Source organism: Salmo trutta, chromosome 37 (assembly GCF_901001165.1).
Source record: "Salmo trutta chromosome 37, fSalTru1.1, whole genome shotgun sequence".
NCBI classification, from domain to species: domain Eukaryota; kingdom Metazoa; phylum Chordata; class Actinopteri; order Salmoniformes; family Salmonidae; genus Salmo; species Salmo trutta.
This window is the reverse complement of record NC_042993.1, coordinates 29,757,670-29,781,865: the sequence shown is the minus strand read 5'-3', so window position 1 is coordinate 29,781,865 and position 24,196 is coordinate 29,757,670. Positions and strand designations below refer to the sequence as shown.

Below are 24,196 nucleotides of genomic sequence, written 5' to 3'. Positions count from 1 at the left end.
AGCTGCTTGACTCTCCTCCTTTCCTTCTCCCTCATGCCTTATCTCTACACCCAATCATTCACACACACACACGCACACGCACACACACACACACACGCACACGCACACGCACACACACACACACACACGCACACACACACACACACACACACACACATACACACATGCATTTCACTTTATTTAGTCATTCACATGGTGAGCTTACGCAACCAATCAGGAGGGAGGGAAACAAAACACTCATTCTGGGATGTTGCAGAATCTCCTTCACCCACACTCATGTGCCAAAGGCCACTCTCACTGAGTTAACAAATACAACTCTATTAAATACCAGACAGTACTGTCAAGTCACCTCTACAATGTCAAATAGGGGAGTGACACCCCTTGACTGTCTCTGTTATGTTTGACAGCGTTATTGAGAGGCGGACGTGGGTATGGGTCATACTATACATGGCGTTCTGTATTGTTTGCCTTGACACATACAGCATGTAAACAACTTATCGTCAAAAACACAGGGGATGAAACTAAAGAATGCACAGGGTAGACAACATAACGTAACAGGTACGAGAGAGAGAGAGAGAGAGAGAGAGAGAGAGAGAGAGAGAAGAAGGGAGAGAGAGAGAGAGAGAGAGAGAGAGAGAGAGAGAGAGAGCAAGGGAGAGAGAGTAAGGGCAAGAATATGGGAAAATATTGTGAGGGTGTCTGCGAGCAAGTAGAACGTCGGGGGGGGACAGAATAAAAAGAGGTGGAGAGAGGGAGCTAGAGACGGAGCAAGGGAGGGAGACAGGAAAGACGGCCCCCTCAGTTCTCCCTTTATCTCCTTCCTCCATGGTGAGATGTGTGTCCCAGATGCCAGCATCAGTCTCTCCTGATGAAACAGATGTGCTGTCAGCTTCAAACAGCATGCTAACCTGTCATATCATAATCTAAGTGGACATAATACCTGCTATATGTACACTGGCACCATTTACTGCTGCCTGAGAGGAGACGGGAGGGAAAAAAGGCGAGCAACTGCATACGGAAGTGTGTGTGTGTGCGTGTGTGTGTGTGTGTGTGTGCACGTGCGTGTGTTTGCGTGTGTGTGTGTGTGCCTGCATTGGTGTATGCCATTCGCATGTTCTCATACATGTACGCTTTAACACGGTAGCTTTTGACATAAAGGCCCTAACGTTGTCTATAGGTTTGTATTTTCTGTCTATGACTGATAGGCCCTTCTCTCCAAAATGAGCCACATACTGTATTCTCCTCATTCTCTTGATTCCTGACAGGATCTGGAGGGAAACGAGCACAGCACAGGAGAACCTGGCTGTGTTTCAATCCCACTGACAGACAGATGCTGAGACAGTTCCTAAAACTCTGAAAATCCCTAACACAGCAGATTAGCGTTAGCTGTATACTATACAAACTCTAACTGTAAGACATGTCCCCGTTATTATGCCAGCCTTCCCCTCACCAACAGCCATCCTGTGCTTGAAAAGAAAGAGGACTATGAAATCATGCAGTAAAATGGCTATTCAGTCGTCACTAGCCTCTGATCAGTTCCAGTGAACTCATGTGAATTACCCATGTGAATAACTGTCCACATCATCGGTGCCAAAAACTGCATTTTGGCAGCCCCACAAATCTACGGAATGAAAGGGTGAATGGAAGGGAAGAAAAATATCTGTGAGTGAATGACAAAATACAGACAGGGAGGGGAGGGGCAGGAAATGGTGAACGACAGGACGTGAAGGAAACCCTTTGACGATAGCTGTCAATCAATGCTTATCCCCTCATGTTGTCATGGAAACAACATAGAGAGCCTGCAGACAAAAGAACGACCTAAAACATCTGTAAAATCACAGGTTGGAAAGTGGAAGGCTTCAGAAACCATGAATATGGGATCTCATGATGAAACCCATCAAAAAATTAGGCCTAGGTAGAGAATTGCGAAACATAAAATCTATAGATTTTGATGCTGTGATTAAATCGCAAGCAGATGACAACACCCCCCTCCAAAAAAAAACTTAAACAGAAATAGGACAGCTTTATCAGTTCAGCCATTCATGAAACCCGATCGAACACAACGACTCAAAATCCGACTGGTGACCGAATCCCGCCTCCTCAATGTGTCCTAGACCTAGACGCACATATGAGGGGAGACGGGAGTGAGGGGAGGGGTTTGGCGTGCCGTCCCCGGTGGTTTAGCTTGCCGAGTGGGTGATGGCTGTGAGCGGGGCCATCTGCACGGGCGTAAAGGCGCCTGTCACTTCTGCTCCGGGACGCCTCGCCGTCAAGGGGACAGGTGGTGGCGTGGCCAGGATGTGTCCGAGGCCTGTGCTGTCACAAACGGCCGGGATCAAGCCACGCCATGTCACCCCAACACACACACTAAACGTCACGCCATTTCTGGGCACCACACACGTACACATAATAAACATCATCAACAACACGGAGGATCTACATTGTTTTGAAAAAAGTAGTTAGTGGACAGTCCATCTATATTATGCGCAACAAACTCCACTATCAGTAACATGCCTACTGCACGTCTGTGGACATGTAACAGGGAAGCCTTAACTGTTACCAAACAAAGTAAACTCTAGTTTCGTCTCACGTTAGGGGGTTTCCAGATGTGTGTAGTCTTGTCGGAGAGTAGACGGACAGACAGACAGAGCGACAGAGACAGAGAGACACGGGTTTAGACGGTGTTATGATTAATGAGTCTAGGATGACTGTGTTCCTTTTCACTCTGTACTGTCTCAACATAATGCTAGGGCTGGAGGTGACACACACACACACACACTAGTCTGTTTCATTTAATTTGGGGAATGATAACAAATTAAATGTAATCACATGCACATCAGCGTTTTAGCAGAGAGTAGCTCGGCGTCATATCACTTCTTCTCAAACTTTGGCATCTCGGTCTGGCCTTTCCATTTTGTGTTTTTGTTGTCTTTCCGAATTCTGCTAGTTGTTAAATCAATAAATCTCTCTGTCAGGCTGGCGGTGCCTCGCCATTTGGCCGCAGTCAAACCCAAACAAAACAGATAAGAAAAGCAGAAAGGCGATGAAACGAGAGAGGGAGAGAGAGGGAGGGAGAGAACGGGGAATGAGACCCAGTCAGTTACTCCGCCATCCGATCCCATTTCCCGTCCCCAACACCCCTCCTATTTCCTTACACACATCTCTCTATTTATCTGATGTGATTTTGGGAAGAGGGGTGCAATCACCGCAGTCATTTGCGCCACTAATGTCCAATCCCGGCCCCCTTCACTCACGCAATTTAGGCTGGTGTTGGAGTGGGCTAGTGGGGGTATGGGGAGCTGGGAGGGAGGTGGGGGCCAGGGGCCATTTATCCCACGCTCTAATGGGAAACTGGCAGTCTTATTCCTTCCCCTACATTCTGTTTGTCACCCCGCTCCTCCATTACAGTCCTCTCAGCCCTGATGGCTTTGGACAGGAGCTGATCAAAAAGCCATCGCTTGACCTACGCTCCGTGGCAGCCCGGCGAGACGACTCGCGCCAGCCAGAGAGAGAGAGGGATGAGATAGAGAAGAGGAGGGGGGGGGGTAGTATGAGTGTATGTGAAGGGGATGAGGAGGACGGGTGGGGGGGGTGATAGCTCCTCGGACCAGGACAAGAGGGGAGGGGGTTGTAAATAAAATGACATTATTATTTATTCTGTCCCATCATGTAGATAACCCAATTATGGTAAAGTCTGCTGCCGGCCCGCCGTGTCAGAGAGAGGGAGAGCAGACAGAGAGCATGCTGGGTTGTGGATTCCTCTGGAGCGGCTAACGTGAGAGCAGTGGTCTGCCTGCATGTCGGTCTGCCCACCGAGGCCCTGCCCTCGATCCCCTGACAGTACACACTTAGAAAAAAGGGTTCCAAATGGGTTCTTTGGCTGTCCCCATAGGAGAACCCTTTTTGGTTCAAGGTAGAACTATTTTGGGTTCCGTGTAGAATTTTCTGGGGAAAGGGTTCCATATGGAAGCCAATATGTTTTTTATTTTTTTTATTTCACCTTTATTTAACCAGGTAGGCTAGTTGAGAACAAGTTTTCATTTACAACTGCGACCTGGCCAAGATAAAGCAAAGCAGTGTGACACAAACAACAACACAGAGATGGAATAAACAAACATAAAGTCAATAACACAATATATATATATTTTTTTAAAGTCTATGTACAGTTTGTGCAAATGAGGTAAGATAAGGAAGGTAAGGCAATAAATAGGCCATGGTGGCGAAATAACTACAATTTAGCAATTTAAACACTGGAGTGATAGATGTGCAGAAGATGAATGTGCAAGTAGAGATACTGGGGTGCAAAGGAGCAAAAACATGAATAACAGTATGGGGATGAGGTAGTTGGATGGGCTATGTACAGGTGTAGTGATCTGTGAGCTGCTCTGACAGCTGGTGCTTAAAGTTAGTGAGGGAGATATGAGTCTCCAGCTTCAGTGATTTTTGCAATTCGTTCCAGTCATTGGCAGCAGAGAACTGGAAGGAAAGGCGGCCAAAGGAGGAATTGGCTTTGGGGGTTACCAGTGAAATATACCTTCTGGAGCGCATGCTACGAGTGGGTGCTGCTATGGTGACCAGTGAGCTGAGATAAGGCGGGGCTTTACCTAGCAAAGACTTATAGATGACCTGGAGCCAGTGGGTTTGGCGACGAATATGAAGCGAGGGCCAGCCAACGAGAGCATACAGGTCACAGTGGTGGGTAGTATATGGGGCTTTGGTGACAAAACGGATGGCACTGTGATAGACTGCATCCAATTTGCTGAGTAGAATGTTGGAGGCTATTTTGTAAACGACACCGCCGAAGTCAAGGGTCGGTAGGATAGTCAGTTTTACAAGGGCATGTTTGGCAGCATGAGTGAAGGATGCTTTGTTGCGAAATAGAAAGCCAGTCTGAGTCTGGAAGGAGAGTTTACAGTCTAACCAGACACCTAGGTATTTGTAGTTGTCCACATATTCTAAGTCAGAACCGTCCAGAGTAGTGATTCTGGACGGGCAGGCAGGTGCGGGCAGCGATCGGTTGAAAAGCATGCATTTAGTTTTACTTGCATTTAACAGCAGTTGGAGGCCACGGAAGGAGAGTTGTATGGCATTGAAGCTTGTCTGGAGGTTAGTTAACACAGTGTCCAAAGAAGGGCCAGAAGTACACAGAATGGTGTCATCTGCGTAGAGGTGGATCAGAGAATCACCAGCAGCAAGAGTGACATCGTTGATGCATACAGAGAAAAGAGTCGGCCCGAGAATTGAACCCTGTGGCACCCCCGTAGAGACTGACAGAGGTCCGGACAACAGGCCCTCCGATTTGACACACTGAAATCTATCTGAGAAGTAGTTGGTGAACCAGGCGAGGCAGTCATTTGAGAAACCAAGGTTGTTGAGTCTACCGATAAGAATGTGGTGATTGACAGAGTCAAAAGCCTTGGCCAGCTCGATGAATACAGCTACACAGAACTGTCTCTTATCAATGGCGGTTATGATATCGTTTAGGACCTTGAGCGTGGCTGAGGTGCACCCATGACCAGCTCGGAAACCAGATTGCATAGCGGAGAAGGTACGGTGGGATTCGAAATGGTTGGTGATCTGTTTGTTAACTTGGCTTTCGAAGACCTTAGAAAGGCGGGGTAGAATAGATATAGGTCTGTAGCAGTTTGGGTCTAGAGTGTCTCCCCCTTTGAAGAGGGGGATGACCGCAGCAGCTTTCCAATCTTTGGGGATCTCAGACGATACAAAAGAGAGGTTGAACAGGCTAGTAATAGGGGTTGCAACAATTTTGGCTGCTCATTTTAGAAAGAGAGGGTCCAGATTGTCTAGCCCTGCTGATTTGTAGGAGTCCAGATTTTGCGATCTTTCAGAGCATCAGCTATCTGGATTTGGGTGAAGGAGAAATGGTGGGGGAGGCTTGGGCAAGTTGCTGTGGGTGGTGCAGGGCTGTTGACCAGGGTAGGGGTGGCCAGGTGGAAAGCATGGCCAGCCGTCGAAAAATTCTTATTGAAATTCTCAATTATTGTGGATTTATCGGTGGTGACAGTGTTTCCTAGCCTCAGTGCAGTGGGCAGCTGGGAGGAGGTGCTCTTATTCTCCATGGACTTTACAGTGTCCCAGAACATTTTGGAGTTTGTGCTGCAGGATGAACATTTCTGTTTGAAAAAGCTAGCCTTTGCTTTCCTAACTGCCTGTGTATATTGGTTCCTAACTTCCCTGAAAAGTTGCATATCGCGGGGGCTATTCGATGCTAATGCCGTACGCCACAGGATGTTTTTGTGCTGGTCAAGGGCAGTCAGGTCTGGAGTGAACCAAGGGCTACATTTTTTGAATGGAGCATGCTTATTTAAGATTGTGAGGAACTCACTTTTAAAGAATAACCAGGCATCTTCTACTGATGGAATGAGGTCAATATCCTCCCAGGATACCCGGGCCAGGTCGATTAGAAAGGCCTGCTCGCTGAAGTGTTTTAGGGAGCGTTTGACTGTGATAGGGTTCTAGGGTTCTACATGGAACCAAAAGGGTTCTTCCTGGAACCAAAAAGGTTCTTCAAAGGGTTCTCCTATGGGGACTGCCGAATAACCGTTTTAGGTTCTAGATAACACCTTTTTTTCTAAGATTGTAGGCACAACAGCGGGCCAGCATTTTGGCCTGGCAGCTTCCACTCTGGGCCTGGCACCCTCCACTCTGGGCCTGGCACCCTCCACTCTGGGCCTGGCACCATCCATGATACAGTGGGTTGCATACAGGACCGTATAGAGTAGGCTACATGTAGATGTGTAAGAAAGAGCGGATATCTACTGTAAGTGTCTGGAGTTTAGCACCACTGGAGGGACCATCTTACCTAAAAACTTAAGATGTAAAAAGTATTTGTAAAATACAGAGAAATCAAAAGATGTACGATAATGATCAATTTCTGCAAATCGTTATTTGTTTCCCTTGCATCGTCTTCCTAAGTCCTAATACCTAGTCTGGAGATGTGCGTGATATAGGTTCTTCTAAAATAATTCCCCTCTACTGCCACCCACACCTCTTTCCACCTCCTCCTCCTCCTCCTCCTTTCCTTTCCCTCCCCTGCTTTTCGCTCTCTCTCTCTCTTGTCCTCCACACTGGTCCAACCCCCGACGTCAGCCCCTCCCGAGTATCAGAATAGAGCATATGGCCAAGCACCTACAGAGCCTTAAATAACTGCTGCGCCATTCCACCTCACCGTACCGATTCATCTCCACTCATTTGAGGAAACTGCCAGCCGGAGCAGAGTGGAGCGGTGGCCGCACACACTATTCCTGTAGACAGAGCCGGAGCGTGTGTGTGTGTGTGTAGACATGTTTAACAATACTTGTGGGGACCAGAAGAACAGTAAACAAACCAACATTTGACCAACTGGGGACATTTTGCCAGTCCCCACAAGGAAAAAGGCTATTTCTAAGGGATTTAGGGTTGGGTTAGAATTAGGGTTAGGGAAATGTCATACCTAGTCAGTTGTACAACTGAAAGCATTCAACCGAAATATGTCTTCTGCATTTAATCCAACCCCTCTGAATCAGAGAGATGCGGACAGCAGTTGTTCGAATTAGGGTTAGGGGTTAAAGGTTAGGTTTAAGGTTAAGGTTAGGGTTTAATGAAAATAGGATTTTGAATGGGTATCAATTGTGTGTCCCCACAAGGTTGGGGGTTGAACGCTGATGTATACACAACTTGCAAGGCATAGTTACAGTTGCTGTAATGTGGCCTCATAACCTTGAACATTTTTGTCAGCTTAAGTGTTAGCCAAGGGTGAAGAGTGAGGCGATGAAGTCATGTCAACAGAATTCCTTCCAGATTGCTCTATTCCCTTCTGTGTCCATACAGTAGTCCCTCGGCTTAGTGACTTCACTACGACACAAAATCCCATTATTATTTGTGAGATTACGATGGGAAACACACACTGGACACTGCGGTGTTGTATGGTAACAGCTCTTAACATGACACATCTAGAGAACATAGAGAGGAAAAGTACTGCCTGGCAGACAGGTAGTACTGTTCTGTGTGTACGTTTAGACATGTTGAATGAGAGGGAGGGGAGGTGTGAGGTGTGCATGTACAGTATGTGTGTGTAGATACAAGATGTGTGTGTGTGTGTGTGTGTGCGTGTGTGTGGGTGTGGGTGCGCATTAATAGACCTGGCTCTATAAATAAAACAGAAGCACCACACACACACGCATATGCACACGCACACGCAAACACACACACACACACACAGAGACATCATTTCTGCACCACGTATTCTTGTACACTAACCCACACCCCCACATATTTATTTATCAATATGATTGTTGGTTCTCCTGTCTGATTGTTAAGAGGGGGGATGTGAAAACGAGCGTCTGTTTTCAGAGGGTGTTGAATGAACGCACTTGCTGGAGTACAGCTGGACTGAACGTGCTGTGTGATCAATAGAGTCGACCGGCAGGGATCGATCGCAATTCATCTCACTTTTTTTATTTTCATTCTCACCCACACACACACTGAGCATGTTACTAGCTTGTTAGGAGAGGGACAAAATAGGTTCACGCACGTATAGGCGTGCATGTAAAAACACACACACACACATGCAAAACACACACAGACACACACATTCAAACACACGCACACAAACAGTCCGAGGTTCAATAAAACAATATGGAATGTATTTATTGGGCATATCAGCTCACCCCCGTCGTCTCCTCTGCATAACAAGCCCTGTATAATTAAACCATAAATTTCAACACGTCCGTTTAATTACCAGAGACAATGTCGGGAGGCAGGAGAGTAAACAAGCGCCTTTGAAGTGAGGAGTTAAAATCCGCTCCAACACAGATGCTGTTCATTTAGGTGGGATGTTGTTTTATATGAAGATGTAATGTTCAAAAGAATGCCTATTTGTGTGTATGTGTGGGTGTGTGTGTGTGTGTTTTGTATTTTTTTGGTACTTCTCCAGGAATGCTTGGAAAGTAGTAGGCTGGTGAGGTAGTGGGTACAGGTACTAGGGGTGTGTGTGTGTGTGCCCGTACATGCCCGATGTGTGTGTGTGTGTGTGTTACATGGTAGTGTATGCATTATGTGTGTGTGTTCCCTGAACAAACACAATGGGCTGAGGGTATAATAATTGATTGAGGGCCACCTCCTTGTCCAGGGTGACCGTGACAGCGGACGACAGAGGGACAGACACGACAGTGGCTGGGACGGTCGAGTGGACGCTTCAGGTCAATGTCAACACACACTCGTCGCTTCCAGCAGCTTAGCTAATTACACAACAGCCCTTAAGGCCACTTACAATAGGTTAGCTAATTAACAAACAGCTGATTACAAATTAACAGAGAGGTGTTCTTAATCTCCCACCCAAACAACCTGATGACAAACACTAACCGCTTGTAATTAGTTCTGGGTAAAGGGAGGGGTGGAGAGGGCAGGGTTGTTTGTGTGTGTGTGTGTGTGTGTGTGTGTGCGCTGTTTTGGTAAAGGGACCGCATCTATGTGTCAGACTAACAACAACACTGTCACAATGTAGTTGCCACTTTGTGAAAAGTTCAACGGTCCAGCCACAGTTAACTCAGTCTCTGTACCTTCCTATTAGCATAGTGAGAGTCATCAAAATAATATAGGGGTTGAGGGCTAACACAACTCACAGGCCCAGACGGCCATAAGGCTCCGAGTCGCACCTGCCAACAGTTATAAAATCCTTTCTCCACCCTAATTTTCACGGCCCCTAAAACATCCACTCTCTCGCAAGGCCCCAAACGTCCATCTGCCCATATAAATCCCTTTCTAAAACGTACCCCCCCCCACCAACACACACACACACACACACACACACACACACACACACACACACACACACACACACACACACACACACACACACGTCACCTGTGCCTTTTAAGCCACCGTCCCCCCGTCCCTCCCTCCCCCTCAAACACTTCCCTTGAATTCCACCTGCCCCCTTTCAACATTAATACCCCTTCCTCTCTCCTTCCTTCCCTCTCTCTCGCTATAAAGGCACCTGTGACTTTAAATCTCTGTGTCAGGCCCTGCCCAGGCCCGACAATCCAGCAAGCCCAACTTCACCTGAGCACCCCCACCCACTTCCCCTCCCCTCCACCTCGACAAGACAACAGTGCAGCCTAGAAAACGGCCAGGCCAGCCGCAGCTGTCTCCATCGCCTAGCAACGGCGAGCCTGATAGATGACCCCAACGATGGATAATTACCGTAAATCACAAGAGCTCAGACACTAAGGGGGAGAGCAGGGGAGAGAGGGAGAGAGAGAGAGAGAGAGAAAATACAAAAGAGAGAGAGCAAAATAGAGGGTGAGAGAGATTGAGCAGTAGAGAGAGAGAGAGAGAGAGAGAGATCAAAAATAAAGGAGGGGTGGAACTGGTCATGCATGCACTAATGCACCTTGATGAGCTCAGATTCCCCCCCCCTGACTCAAACACGCACACAAAAACACAGGAACACACAAACGCACAGGCAGGAACACAGAGGCAGCAGCCTTGTCGCTGTAATCCGACACCCCATTCCCCGCCTCCCTGCAGAGGCGCTTGTCTGTCAGAGATTCACCTCTTTACACAGAGGCGCCAATCAAAGGCCAGACAGAGCAGCCCAAAACATTGAGAAGGCAGGGGAGAGCAGACCGGTCCAAAAGCCAGAGGGGAAGGGGTGCACTGCACTGTACAGCATACCAGTATAAAACAAAGCCACACACTTGGATTGAGGAGGAATGGTGACAAAAAGTCCAAAACAAGTTTAAATAACCTAAAGATTTCATGTAGAACTGTCCAAAGCACAGTTTACTCAATAGCAAAGGTTCAGCCTTTTTCTACTAGTCTTACAAACTGTCCCTTCTCTCTCCCTCCATCTCCACTCCTCTCCCTCCCTCTCTTCCTCTCTCCCACTGCCTACACACCTCCCTTCCTCTCCTCTCCTCTCCTCTCCTCCCTCCCTCCCTTTCCCCCCCTCCCCGTTCCAGATGTTTGATCTGGTTCTGCGTGTGATAGACAGGTAATGGGGGAAGTTGAAGGGGCGATGGAGGCAGGAGCAGGTGTTCAGCACAGTCTTTCTGGCCGGCGTGAAGCTGCCTTGTCCTTCACTACATCTACACCGCCTTTCTCGCTCTCTTTCTCTCTCCCCATGGCTCAATCTCTCTCTCTCTCTCTTGTTCTCTCCCCCCTCTCTTTCGGTCTCTGTTTGAGAGGTGTAATCCGTCAGCATAGTGAAAGGGTTGGACATGTAGGCCTACTGTCGTTCATGGGGAAACACATGTGCAGTGGGGTGGGGGGGGGGGGATAACACAATAAGAGCCCAGAGTCCCAGCCACAAAACTACTGTGTAACTGTGTGACACTGAGCACTACTGAGCACTACTGAGCAAAAGAGGTTATTACTGAGTAACTCGCGCAATTTCAGGTCACGTGTCCATCGCAAACTGCAATTATTACAGGAGGAGGGGGAGAGAAGAGAGTGAAGACCAAAGGGAAAGAAAAATGAAGAGGAGTGTGATGAGTAGGGGAGAGAGAGAGAGAGAGAGAAAGAGAGAGAGAGAGAGAAGGAGGGGGGATGCAGGCCATAAATCAAAAGTGTGGTGACGGTAAATAACTGCGGCGAGGCTGTAACTACCTGCCATCATGTGACCCCAGGAGAGCGTTCAGCGCGAGGGAAACAGGGGTCTCGCTGATAAATCCCCTCCAATTTTTACTGCATAACATTAAAGGACATGTCACCGTCGCAAATCACTTCGGCTCTGCTTTGGAGATGGAAGTAGGGAGTTCAAAACAGGCTCTATTTGGATGCTGGAGCTCCAACATTCCGGAGGAGTGGATATCGGATAAGAAAATCCCTCACTGACTGGGGTGTATTAACTTGAAAGTACAAACACTTAAAGACATGCTCCAGAATTTTGGCGAGTAGTAAATATTTTTTAAACCTCCTGCTTTGGCCTGGATCTCTCAATGCGTAGTCCATGCAGTACATGCATAATCTATGAGCAGAATTACTGTCTTACCTCAATTAGCCATGAAATCCCTAGTTTGAAAGTGAGTATTCACTGGAAGCTGTACAGGGCCATTTCCCATACATTTTCCCCCATGTGGACCAGCCCCCTAGCAATTCGAGTTCCAGCCAATGAGCTTCAGCCCCTCGTCGTTTGAGCGACAGCTAGCAAGATGCACAGACAGCAGAGTGAGAGAGCAGTGACGTGTTGGACATATCTGCACATACTGTACGTGACATAGTAGACAACTTTTGGGGGGGGACACTTTTGGCTGGTGATCGCTACTTTCAGAACTACTGGCTAAAAAGTACACAAAAGGACCTGAGAAACTCTTTAAACCAGAGATTATAATCATTAGGTAAATGTGGTGGACCTCAGTTTAATCACTCAACTTGCTGGCGGTGTTCGTATTTTTAAAGAAAGGGGAGGACACAGGCAATACAGAAATCCTCCCGTTTGAATCCCACTGTAACTGCATTGTAACATTCAAATTCAGCACTTGTTCATAAAGCATCAGCTGGAAGCCGACGGACTGAAACAGGGAGGGGCCACCTCGACCTTTCCGATAAGGAAGGCTCATTTTCACTTTCTGTTGCAAAACAATGTCTGTTGAGTGCTCTAATGAACAGGGCCCTGCTAATGCAAATTCCACACCGGCTCTATCTCTTCCAGTTCTACCTTGTCCAAGTCTGTGTCCCAAATGGCACTATATCCCCTACACAGTGCACTGCTTTATAGGGAATAGGGTGCCGTTTCGGACGCAGACCATTGCTACCTGACTTCGCCTGAACTGACTCACAGGATAACTTGATAACAACATCAGTCTGTATTTATTTCCTTATTGCCCATCATATAAGACTTGCACAAGTTAACAGTATCCCCGACAGAAAGGTACAGAGGTTCAAACTGGTCACTCCTCGGCAGTTATCTAGAAGCAAACAATCACTTTGAAACACACATGCTTTCTGTTATTTGATAACTCGCTCTTTCGCTCGCTCGCTCGCACACACACACACCACACACACTTTTCAAGCAGTGTGCCGGGCATCTGCTGTCACACGACCTGTCTCAGTGAACTAAGCAGAGACAGACACTGTCAACTTAGAGTGCCTCAAATGCCCACCGAAGAACAGGCGAGGTAGGAATCAAGGCTGTCTCCCTGTATAATTTGAGCTAATCCGCAATAGGAGATAGTCAAGTTTATGGCATATCTGTCTGACAGCGTCAGTCACCGGCAGCTTTTAATCTCATATTTGGACCTGTTTCCATCGCACGCTGACGACAAAAGCAGCCGCACAAAGTGTGATTACCTTGCCTATTTTTACATTTCTGCATGACTTCTGATAATGGCGAGGATTTGAAACAGAAGAAAGAATACACTTAGATTCCCTTCTTAGTGAAGGAAAGCAGGTAAGTTATGGCAGGCGACTGGCTATAGGAGAGGAGTGAAAAAGGAATGTTTCAAATGTGAGCTACACTGAGTGGACAAAGCATTAGGAACACCTTTCTAATATTGAGCTGCACCCCCTTTTGCCCTCAAAACAGCCTCAATTCGTCGGGGCATGGACTCTACAAGGTGTTGAAAGCGATCCACAGAGATACTGGCCCATGTTGACTCCAATGCTTCCCACAGTTGTGTTAAGTTGGCTGGAAGTCCTTTTGGGTGGTGGACCATTCTTGATACACACGGGAAACTATTGAGCGTGAAAAAACTCAGCAGCGTGCAGTTTTTGACACACACAAACTGGTGCGTTCAAAGGCACTTAAATATTTTTGTCTTGCCCATTCACCCTCTGAATGGCACACACACAATCCATGTCTCAAGGCTTTAAAAATACTTCTTTAACTGCCTCCTCCCCTTCATCTACACTGATTGAAGTGGACGTAACAAGTGACATCAATAAGGAATCAGAACTTTCACCTGGGTTCGCCAGGTTCACTATTTCATGGAAAGAGCAGGTGTTCCCATTGTTTTGTACTCAAAAAGTGGAGGTTAACACAGACACACTAACACACACACACACACACACACACACACACTCCCGTGCACAAGAGCAAACAAACACACTCGTACACATGCACACACACACACTTCCTATTCAGTGCCAAGGTTTACACCCTGTGGTGTTTGTCCTGCACTGTTGGCCACATGACCGCCTGCATTTGAATGTCGGTTGGAGTGCATCCCTCATCTTCATCCAGAGAGAAGACAAGAACCATAAAAGACGACACACACAATGAAGGCTTTTACCCGAGAGGGGCTTAGAGGGTGTGTGTGGGGGGGGGGGGGTACGCTGGGGTGCAACTCTGGCAGGGTAGGTACTTTCAGGGCACAAGGCAGAAACCCAACCTAGGCACAACAAGAAAATACCTCTTAAAAACATTTGGGAGTGGGGTAAAGTTAACTCCGTAAAAAGAGTTGAGTTGCTTGATTTAGTTGATAAGTCTCTTTCTCTCGGTCTCCCCCACAGAGAGTGGTTTTGGTTTGGCTCTTCCATAGAGGAGTGACCTGGGAGAGAGGAAACAGACAAAGGAAAAAGGGGAGACAGCACACGGATCCTAATGAAGCCATAAATCAAACGTCCGGTGAGAAAAGACTCCGAAGGAGGATCACATCGCTGGGGATCAATGGAGGCACATCTAAAGGAGGAGACAACAACAGCCCGCGAACACACACACACACACACACACACACACACACACACACACACACACACACACACACACACACACACACACACACACACACACACACACACACACACACACAGCTAGAAGGACACAAACAAGCGCATGCAAGTACACACAGGCTGAACAACAGCCTCATAAACACACACATATACACCCTTGAACATACACACACATACTCTCTCACAAAGGCGCAGAGTAACTGAGACACGCGCTTGTCTTCAATCTATTAAACTTCCTCGCACATTGTCCCCCCCTACCACCCAGGAGAGCTCCGAGTTACACCTCCACGCTCAATCCCTCTCGTCTAAATAATACCGGCCGTGATAAATGGCGCCATAACTCTGATATCCACAATCAATCTCTGCTTTAAAGACACATCCATCTTCAGTAATTCTGATGGGGGTGGGGGGGGTGGGGGGTCCAGGGAAGTGTGAGAGGTGTGGAGGGGAGGGGGGAGCCGAGGGAAGACGTGACTGTTTTCCTGACCTCCTGGTGGGGGACTAGGGTGGGGGACGGGGGGACCCGGTGGAGGCGGGCCACTGAGTGATGTCTGTCAGCTCACATCTGGCTGGGAAAATAAACTAGGCTTATGAAGACAAATGAAAAGGGCTGTTCCCGCCGACACCGCCGAGACACGGCGAGAGCGAGAGAGCGGGAGAGAGAGAGGAGACAAAGAAGCAGAGAGAGAGAGAGAGACTGAATAAAAAAGGGAGCGAGGGGGAGAGAAGCAAAGCAGCCATTAACGTAGTCACGCTGCAAAGACGCAGAGCTCACTTAGTCAAAACCTTGTCCTTCTCCCTTCTCTCTCTCTCTCTCTTCTTTTTCCTCTCTTGTTATCAGTCGTTGAGTGGCACGCCAGGAACATTCTAGATGGCAATATGGCCACAGTATGAGGAAGACAAAAGACAAGACACTGTCTCCTTCCTTTCATCCTCAGTGGTTGTGCAGTGTACAAGTAGGGAGGGGGGTTGGGGGGTGGAGTGAACTAGGGCTGGGAATTGCCAGGGACCTCGCGGTACAATATTATCACGATACCTAGGTGTCAATATAGTTTTTAGTTTTTCAACTAGTTTTTCAACCACTCCATAAAGTTCTTGTTAACAAACTACAGTTTTGGCAAGTCGGTTAGGACATCTACTTTGTGCATGACACAAGTCATTTTTCCAACAATTGTTTTCAGACAGATTATTTCACTTATAATTCACTGTATAACAATTCCAGTGGGTCAGAAGTTTACATACACTAAGTTGACTGTGCCTTTAAACAGCTTGGAAAATTCCAGAAAATTATGTCATGGCTTTAAAAGCTTCTGATAGGCTACTTGACATCATTTGAGTCAATTGGAGGTGTACCTGTGGATGTATTTCAAGGCTTACCTTCAAACTCAAACTTTGCTTGACATCATTGGAAAATCAAAAGAAATCAGCCAAGACCTCAGAAAACAAATTGTAGACTTCCACAAGTCTGGTTCATCCTTGGGAGCAATTTCCAAATGCCTGAAGGTACCACGTCCATCTGTACAAACAATAGTACGCAAGTATAAACACCGTGGGACCACGCAGCCGTCATACAGCTTAGGAAGGAGACGCATTCTGTCTCCTAGAGATGAACGTACTTTGGTGTGAAAAGTGCAAATCAATCCAGACTACGGTTTGCAACTGAACATGGGGACAAAGATTGTACTTTTTGGAGAAATGTCCTCTTGTCTAATGAAACAAAAATAGAACTGTTTGGCCATAATGACCATCGTTATGTTTGGAGGAAAAAGAGGGAAGCTTGCAAGCCGAAGAACACCATCCCAACTGTGAAGCACGGGGGTGGCAGCATCATGTTGTGGGGGGGCTTTGCTGCAGAATGGACTGGTGCACTTCACAAAATAGATGGCATCATGAGGGAGGAAAATGATGTGGATATATTGAAGCAATATCTCAAGACATCAGTCAGCAAGTTCAAGCTTGGTCGCAAATGGCTCTTCCAAATGGACAACGACCCCAAGCATACTTCTAAAGTTGTGGCAAAATGGCCTAAGGACAGCAAAGTCAAGGTATTGGAGTGGCCATCACAAAGACCTGACCTCAATCCCATAGAAAATTTGTGGGCAGAAATGAAAAAGCGTGTGTGAGCAAGGAGGCCTACAAACCTGACTCAATTACACCAGCTGTCAGGAGGAATTAGCCAAAATTCACCCAAATTATTGTGGGAAGCTTGTGGAAGGCTACACAAAACGTTTGACCCAAGTTAAACAATTTAAAAGCAATGCTACCAAATACTAATTGAGTGTATGTAAACTTCTGACCCACTGGGAATGTGATGAAAGAAATAAAAGCTGAAATAAATCATTCTCTCTACTATTATCCTGACATTTCACATTCTTAAAATAAAGTGGTGTAAAATAGACTGACTTAAGACAGGGAATTTTTACTAGGATTAAATGTCAGGAATTGTGAAAAACTGAGTTTAAATGTATTTGGCTAAGATTTATGTAAACTTCCGACTTCAACTGTATGTATCGCGATTCTCACAGTTGTATATGTACTGCGATTCGATAATTAGATTTGATTGCAACTGGATGTTCCAAACATATTGCTCACATATGTCTGCTGCAGAGGAACAAGAGAGAGCCATGAGAAAGTTCTGATCGGTCATTGAAATAAAAGATGGAGAACGAGCTATGAAGGACAAAATGATGGCGTTTCGGTGCAGGTACAGCCAACTAGTGCAGAAATAATATTGCGATAGTCAAAACGATAAGCTACGATATATTGTCAAAAATAATATCCCGATATATAACTGTATCGATTATTTCCCCCCATCACTAGAGTGAACTATCTCTGACCTATCGGCGGGGTCGTCACTCAGCCATGTTCCCCCTTAATGATGAACCACGTCTTTTATCAGACGGACAAAAGCAAACGAAAACTCTCCCCTCCCACCATTTCTTCTTCGTTCTATCTAGCTGCCCCCCTCCCTCTCTCTATTATTTTCTCCCTCTCTCTGTCTGTCTTGTCTGTTAGCCACCTAATGCTGCCCTGGGTCTGAACTTAATTATTAAACAGAGACGTCCACACAGCCTTTTTATCTGCTCTGCTCTCCTCCATCCTCCTCCAGCACCAGATAATATTATGCACCTACCACCCAGCCGCTGCTTCTGCTGCTGCTCCAGTCAAAATATCTTCCACTTTCTTACCCCAAAAATTAAAAGGTACACAAGTTACATTTACTCAAAGTCATAAGGTGGGCGACCTGAGGTTTTTATCGAGCTTGGCCGCGGTGTGAGAGCAAACACTTCAATAAATCATAAACTAGGCTTTCGGATTATTTCGGAGGGTTTACAGATTAGAAAAGGGCACTATCAAAGCTCTGAAAATTACACCAAACGAGTGTGAGAACTTGGAAGATGTGGAACAGTCGCCGGTTGAAAGGCATTTACGTCCGTTCACGCGATCTCCAAGAGTTTGTCACATAATTGGCCTAGCATATGCTTCCTGTCGCCATACACTTCTATGGCATCCCTCACAACAGAGCGTTGTGACTCAACAAGGCCAGACGTAGTACTAGCCCTACTGTAAACACTATCTGCTGTAGCTTAAGTTGCACTAACAATGCTGTGATATAGTGCAGCGTTTTGACAGGGGCCCTCCCACACACCCCAATCTATCTCTACGATAGAGGAAATGAGAGAGAGAGAGAGAGAGACAGAGAGAGAGAGAGAGAGAGCAGACACCTAAGGCTTGTCTGGTGCACCGTGTCCCTGCTTCCCTGCCACGCCAAGGTGAGTTTGTTTATTGATTCTGGAGGCGTCTGGTGATGTGGTGTTCTAACCCTGTTGGCGTGGCCGGTGGGTTAGAGGGGGGTGAGGTGTTTGGTAGTGCTGCTAACTCCAAGGACCTCACTGGGGGAGCCTGGGTAGGAGATAATCACTCTGTTAAACAACTCCGGCAACAGCAGGTAACGAGTGACGCACACAAACACGCACACAGACGTAAACACACGGACACACACAAGCACGAACGTAAACACACACACACACGGACATAAACAAACACACGCACGGACGCACACAAACATGGACGTAAACACACACGCACGGGCGCACACACAAACCCTTACCAAAACGAGATACAGGGAGACGGCGTTGTAGACCATAGCAAGAGACAAAAAACACGAAGGTAACATAAGTAGCTACTAGTATGTTAGTGACTACAGTGAAGAATGATGTGGGAGGAAGGGGGGCAGGCAGGGCAAAACCATGCTTAGCACTAGTAACAATACCCCGGAGGAGTTACAGTGAGCCACACACAAACACACCACAGCTGAGTACAGGCAGGGCCCCTGTGTGTGTGTGTGTGTGTGTGTTGGGAAGACAGAAAACGTTACAGGGCCTTATTTTGGCACCAGGCGAAGCGAGGAGAGCGAAAGGGTGAGGAAAGAGAGAGAACGGCGGGGGCGGAGTGGAGACGTGGGGGGGGGGGTTGAGCGTTGGAATGAACTCTCTCAGGCTTTGTGGTGCACGTTTCCCAAGGCCCCGGCCTGGCCCCTTTGATAAATGACACATGTCATTCTGTCAGCCCGTGACACTGCAGCTGGGAGGCCCTGTGATGTATAGCTCTGCTGAAAAAGGAAATCAGCTTTTTTCCCTTCTCTCTCTCTCTCTCTACCTCTCTGTTGTCCTGGGCAGAGTGCATGTTCTTTTTTTATGAGGATTTAGGTTTTCTTTAGCCCAGTAAGCCCCCCCCCCCCCCCCCCGCTCTTCTCCCTTCTCTCTTTCCCTGACACAGGCATGCTCAGAGACAGCTAGGCTGTGGCCTGGTTTGGTTCTCACTCACACAATGACACAGCTTCAAATGACGTACTAATCTAGTAACTCGAGGAAGGACACCGCAACGTCCGAGGTGAATCGAAGATTTATCACAGTGGGGAAGTAAACAAAGTATGAACATAGCGGGGGCCTTAGTACATTCCGGTTATTCAGGATGACTGTCTCCCTACTGGGTCATCTGTCATCCATCTGTCTATGAAAAGGACAATGCAGTAATAAACATGATCCCACAGAATGAATATACACTGCATGAACTAACGAATAGCTCTGTATATCTGTTTGACTATCAGACTCCAAAGTAGCTTGGCGGAACAAATGAGAGAGAAATCGAGCACAGCCAATAAAGAGCTCCGCGAGACACGGCCGACCCCCCCCCCCCCCCCCTCCTGTCAGATTAGCCTATCGCAGCTCCCCACTGACCCTTCGACTGCGCACGCCGCCCACACAGCAGCATGTGAGGCAACTCTCACGCTCTCCCTCCCTCCCTCCCTCTCTATCTCTCCCTCTCTCTAACGGCTGACCTGTTATCAGTTCTCTGGAGGTTTGACAGCCAACAAACCCCATAGTGCGAATCAGCTGTGACAGAGGAAACGTTTGAGTGTCACCTCTCAATCGTCATGCGACCAAAAGCCAGTCCCGAAAATCAAAGAGGCCTTCAACAAAGTGGGTGGGAATAAGGACCAGTAGTTCAGTACATATCATCCAACCATGTGGTCGACTGGAAGAAAAAAAAAGGACAGCCAGATACTGCAGAGGGATCACTTGATATCATTCCTGAACGATGAGGGAGAGTGAGAAGCGACTGATACGAGATCAGTTCGGGTCCGTCAGAAATGTCAGGAATGAGGAATAGGAGAGGACCAGATACAGGCACCAACACAGGGTATTCATCAACACGGATTCCACACATTATTGGTCCACTGAACCACTACAACATTAAAAGAGTTCACAATGTGTTGCTATGGGGACCAGCTACTTTGACTGAGGGAGGGAGGGAGAGAGAGAGAAGAGAGACAAGAGATAGTTAAAGCACAGAGAGAGAGAGCGAGAGAGAGAGAGAGAGAGAGAGCACAGAGCTAGAGAGAGCAAACAAAAACAAGAGTCGTCTAGCGAGAGGGCCCGGGCAGCCACCTGGGGGTCGTGACCCACGGATGACCCCGTCAGATGTGCACTCTGGCTGGGTGCTAGCAGGGAGAGGGGCGGGAAAACAAGGAATCATTAGGGCTGAGTGATGAGCCCCTTGCCATGTTTGACCTCCTCCTTCAGTGACTGCATGGCTACAACGCTCCACCACAGGACCGACACTGCATTCACACACAGAGGGCCTTCACACACACACAGGCGCGTGCACGCACACAGAGAGCGAGAGAGACACACACACACACATAGAGGGAGAGCGAGAAACAAACTGCCTAAGCACACATAAAACACACAGACACAATTCCTGAGGAACCCGCTACTGAGACTGACCCCACACACCCGTAGCATCCCTGCTAACAGCATAGCATGCCTGTGTGACCCGCTGCATATTGGCTGTTTTTCCATGAGGCATCCCCACTGACCGACCCAACAGACGCCATTGCCTGTAGCTAGCAGAACGTCATTCATATGCCCGGTGTGTTGCGCTTACAAACACACTGAGGCCATTGTTAACATTTCGTTTTTGTTTTTTTTTTGGGGGGGGGGGGGGATTTTTCACGTTTAATCACAGAAGATGAAGTGGTGGGGAAAGGAAATAGGGCAAAAATGAAACAAAAAGGCCAGTGTATGGTAGTTGCACAGTTCAGAGTGCGTATATAAGCGACCGTACAGGTCGCTAAACGACACAGTCCACAGTGTTGGACTCCACGGTTGATCACGGGAGGCTAAACAGAACCCTAAATGCACATAATTGGGCCGGCGATGCTGAAAGTTCTAGGCATAGAAATAGACTGATTTGAGTCAAAGTGCCTTAAGTTTGAGGGGCTTCATCCCGTCTAGTAATTATATTTCTGTGGTTCCCGGTACCTGTGCTCCCTGAGCCTCGGTGCGCTGCCTCAATGAATCATCCCAGTGGTTATACTGTGGTGATAATAAAACAATCTCCATGATCACACACACAAACAACATTTCAAATTGCTATCATCCATCTCATCTACCCCTTTAAGAGCAGGGGGTTGTACACCCCCCCCCACACTGGGCCAGGGCTGGCCGTTGGAATAGATGATGGTGGAAAAAAAATGTAGCGCGGCTGCCAAACGCGTAAAGGCACCGGGCGAGGGGATCAATGCATGGCGGACCGCCGCGACGGGAGCTGCTATGTAAAACACTGCCTTAAGTCAGCCGCATCCGGTTAATATTTAATCCCTCCATCCATCTCGGCGCGAAGCTCTGCTTCCCTTTAGCTTAGCTCTGCCGTTTACTTTGATTACACACAAACGTTTGGGGGGGAGAAAGTGATAAGAGAGAGCACATCCGATTTGCATGGGGATGGAACATGGAGTGTGATGGAATAAAAACGCAAGTTTGATCATAGCTTGGAGCAGTCTGGGGCCAGTCTGAGAAATTGAGGGAGAGATAGAAAGAGTGAGAGGGGAGAGAGAGAGAGAGAGAGAAGGGGAAGGCCTGAGTAGGAAAAGGTGAATCACAGAGGCTATAAAAAGCTAGCATTTTCGCTTGGAGGGATGCCTTATTTTTTTTTTTAAACCGAGATATGCAAATACAACAGAATGGAAAAATAACACCGATGGTATCTTTATTTCCCAGTAATTTTGCGTGGCAAATGATTTCTAGGGAGGAATTTCCAAAGAAATAACTCCCACGTGCGTACGTAAATCTCCATAGCCGAATATTCCCAGAATCGTCTCAGTTCTCCTCGGCTACTTTCCTTCTGTCACCGATTGTCTATTCCATGAAGGCTGTTTATAAAACGGTTTCAGAATATTCATATTCTATATCCCATACTAGGCGTTTAACTGGTTTGATAATACTATGCAATATGTATGTGATATGTACTCACTCCCTCAACAACCGTGTATGAGACTGTGTTGTGATCAAAAATATTAGCTTTTGGAAAAACAATCATTCAGAATGTAGAAGACGTGGTACAATACAACATGATATTCACACACCTACAGTCATACTGCTCAGCTACCACTTGTATCTATGTTCTCCTCTCACACACACACACACACACACCTCTAGCTAAACTATCCCAATGACAAACCAACACACTTCTCTGCACCCCTGCTACAAGAGCAGAGCATAGTCAGTGAAAAGAGCGTTTTACCATTCATGCCAATGACATCATTTCCTACAACTCCCAGCAGCGCCCTCTTTCCCAGTAGTTCCCTGCTCGGGAGGAAGCTGTTCCTCAGTAATGATGAGGTGGAAGCAGCATGGGCCTCAGAATGACTTCCTCCCTCCCTGTATTTCAAACATCCAACGACACTCACACTCAACTAAACCCCTGGCAACAGTTGGGTAAAAATCAGTTTCTTTTACTTTCTATATACACACACGTGCCAACCACAGTGAAATGGATTGGGACGAGCAGTGGTGTGTGTGTTAGATGTGAGTTAAAGCAACACTTAGGGAGGAAATAAGCCTTCAGGACTGCCAATGACAAGTGTTCATTTTCTCACTCACTGAACAGAGCTAGCCACTTTACAATGTGTGCGCCTGTGAGATTAGCCTGTCCTGAAATAGAGAGGGGTAGAGTGGGTCAGTGAAATAGATGGTGAGGTTTGGTCTCTCTGTCAGGGGGAAGGTTTGCCAGTCTGACTTTGGTCCCACAGGTACTCCACACAGGATAGAGTCCAATCGGCCCGACACACATCCCTCAACACACACCTCTCCAGCTACCTCAGCGAGGCCTGGTGAAGAGGAGGATCATGGGAAGTCCTTATCTCTGGCTAACAACACCCATCGGACGCCACAGCCCTCCACGGACCGAAGGGCGCAATAATTACTAATACAGCACTTTATCGATTGGCACGCTCGCTGGCGCCCCTTGTTTTCGGGGGCCGGCGACTAGGGGGGCTAACCAAAGTGACACGAGTAAAGTGTTATTTCTTTCACACGCCGACAGCTGGGTGAGAGAGGAGGGGTCGCCCTGGCTCACTCCACCCGGCAGTAATTCTTAATTGACACCTGTCAGGATAATGGCGGCAGTCACAGCTGCTGCAGGAGAATTTGTCCATCGTCCCGTTCCTCTGTCAGCTTTAACACCCGTCCTGTGGAACTGCCCCCCTCCAGCCCTGTTGCTGCCTGCCTAGCTAATAGCTACCCCCTCTCCTGCTTTCCTCTCCCGCTCACCCCCTTTTCTTTCGCTCGCCTGCATTTTGCCGCCAATCTACATACTGCATTGTTTGAAAAAGTAACAAAAAACAAAATGGATATCTTAAGCGCTGGTTACGGAGAGCTTTACCTAATCTCTGCAATGTTGGGAAAAGAGTAGAAGATACAATTGAGAGGTCTTTGCACTAGTAAGAGAGGAGGGAGTGTGAGGGATGCATGTTAGAAAGAGGGAAGGGTAGGGGGAGAAAGATAGGGGGAGAGAGATAAGATGGACGTGAGAAAAACAGAAAGAGAGAGAGGGAAAGGTGGAGGATGAGGGTGAGGGTGTCCCTGGGTAGGGCTTGGCTCCTCTGTAGTAGGCCCACCTGGTTTGTCTGTTTGTTTTGTTGGCATCAAAGCGCTTGCCTCTCGTTCTCCGTGCTCGT

At 47.5% G+C, this 24,196-nt stretch overlaps 1 protein-coding gene across 3 annotated transcripts in view; it reads right to left on the bottom strand.

Annotated features, from left to right (window-relative positions):
- Positions 1-24,196, bottom strand: part of LOC115177301 (teashirt homolog 1) — a 37,349-nt gene that overhangs the window by 5,130 nt on the left and 8,023 nt on the right. The window lies entirely within an intron of this gene.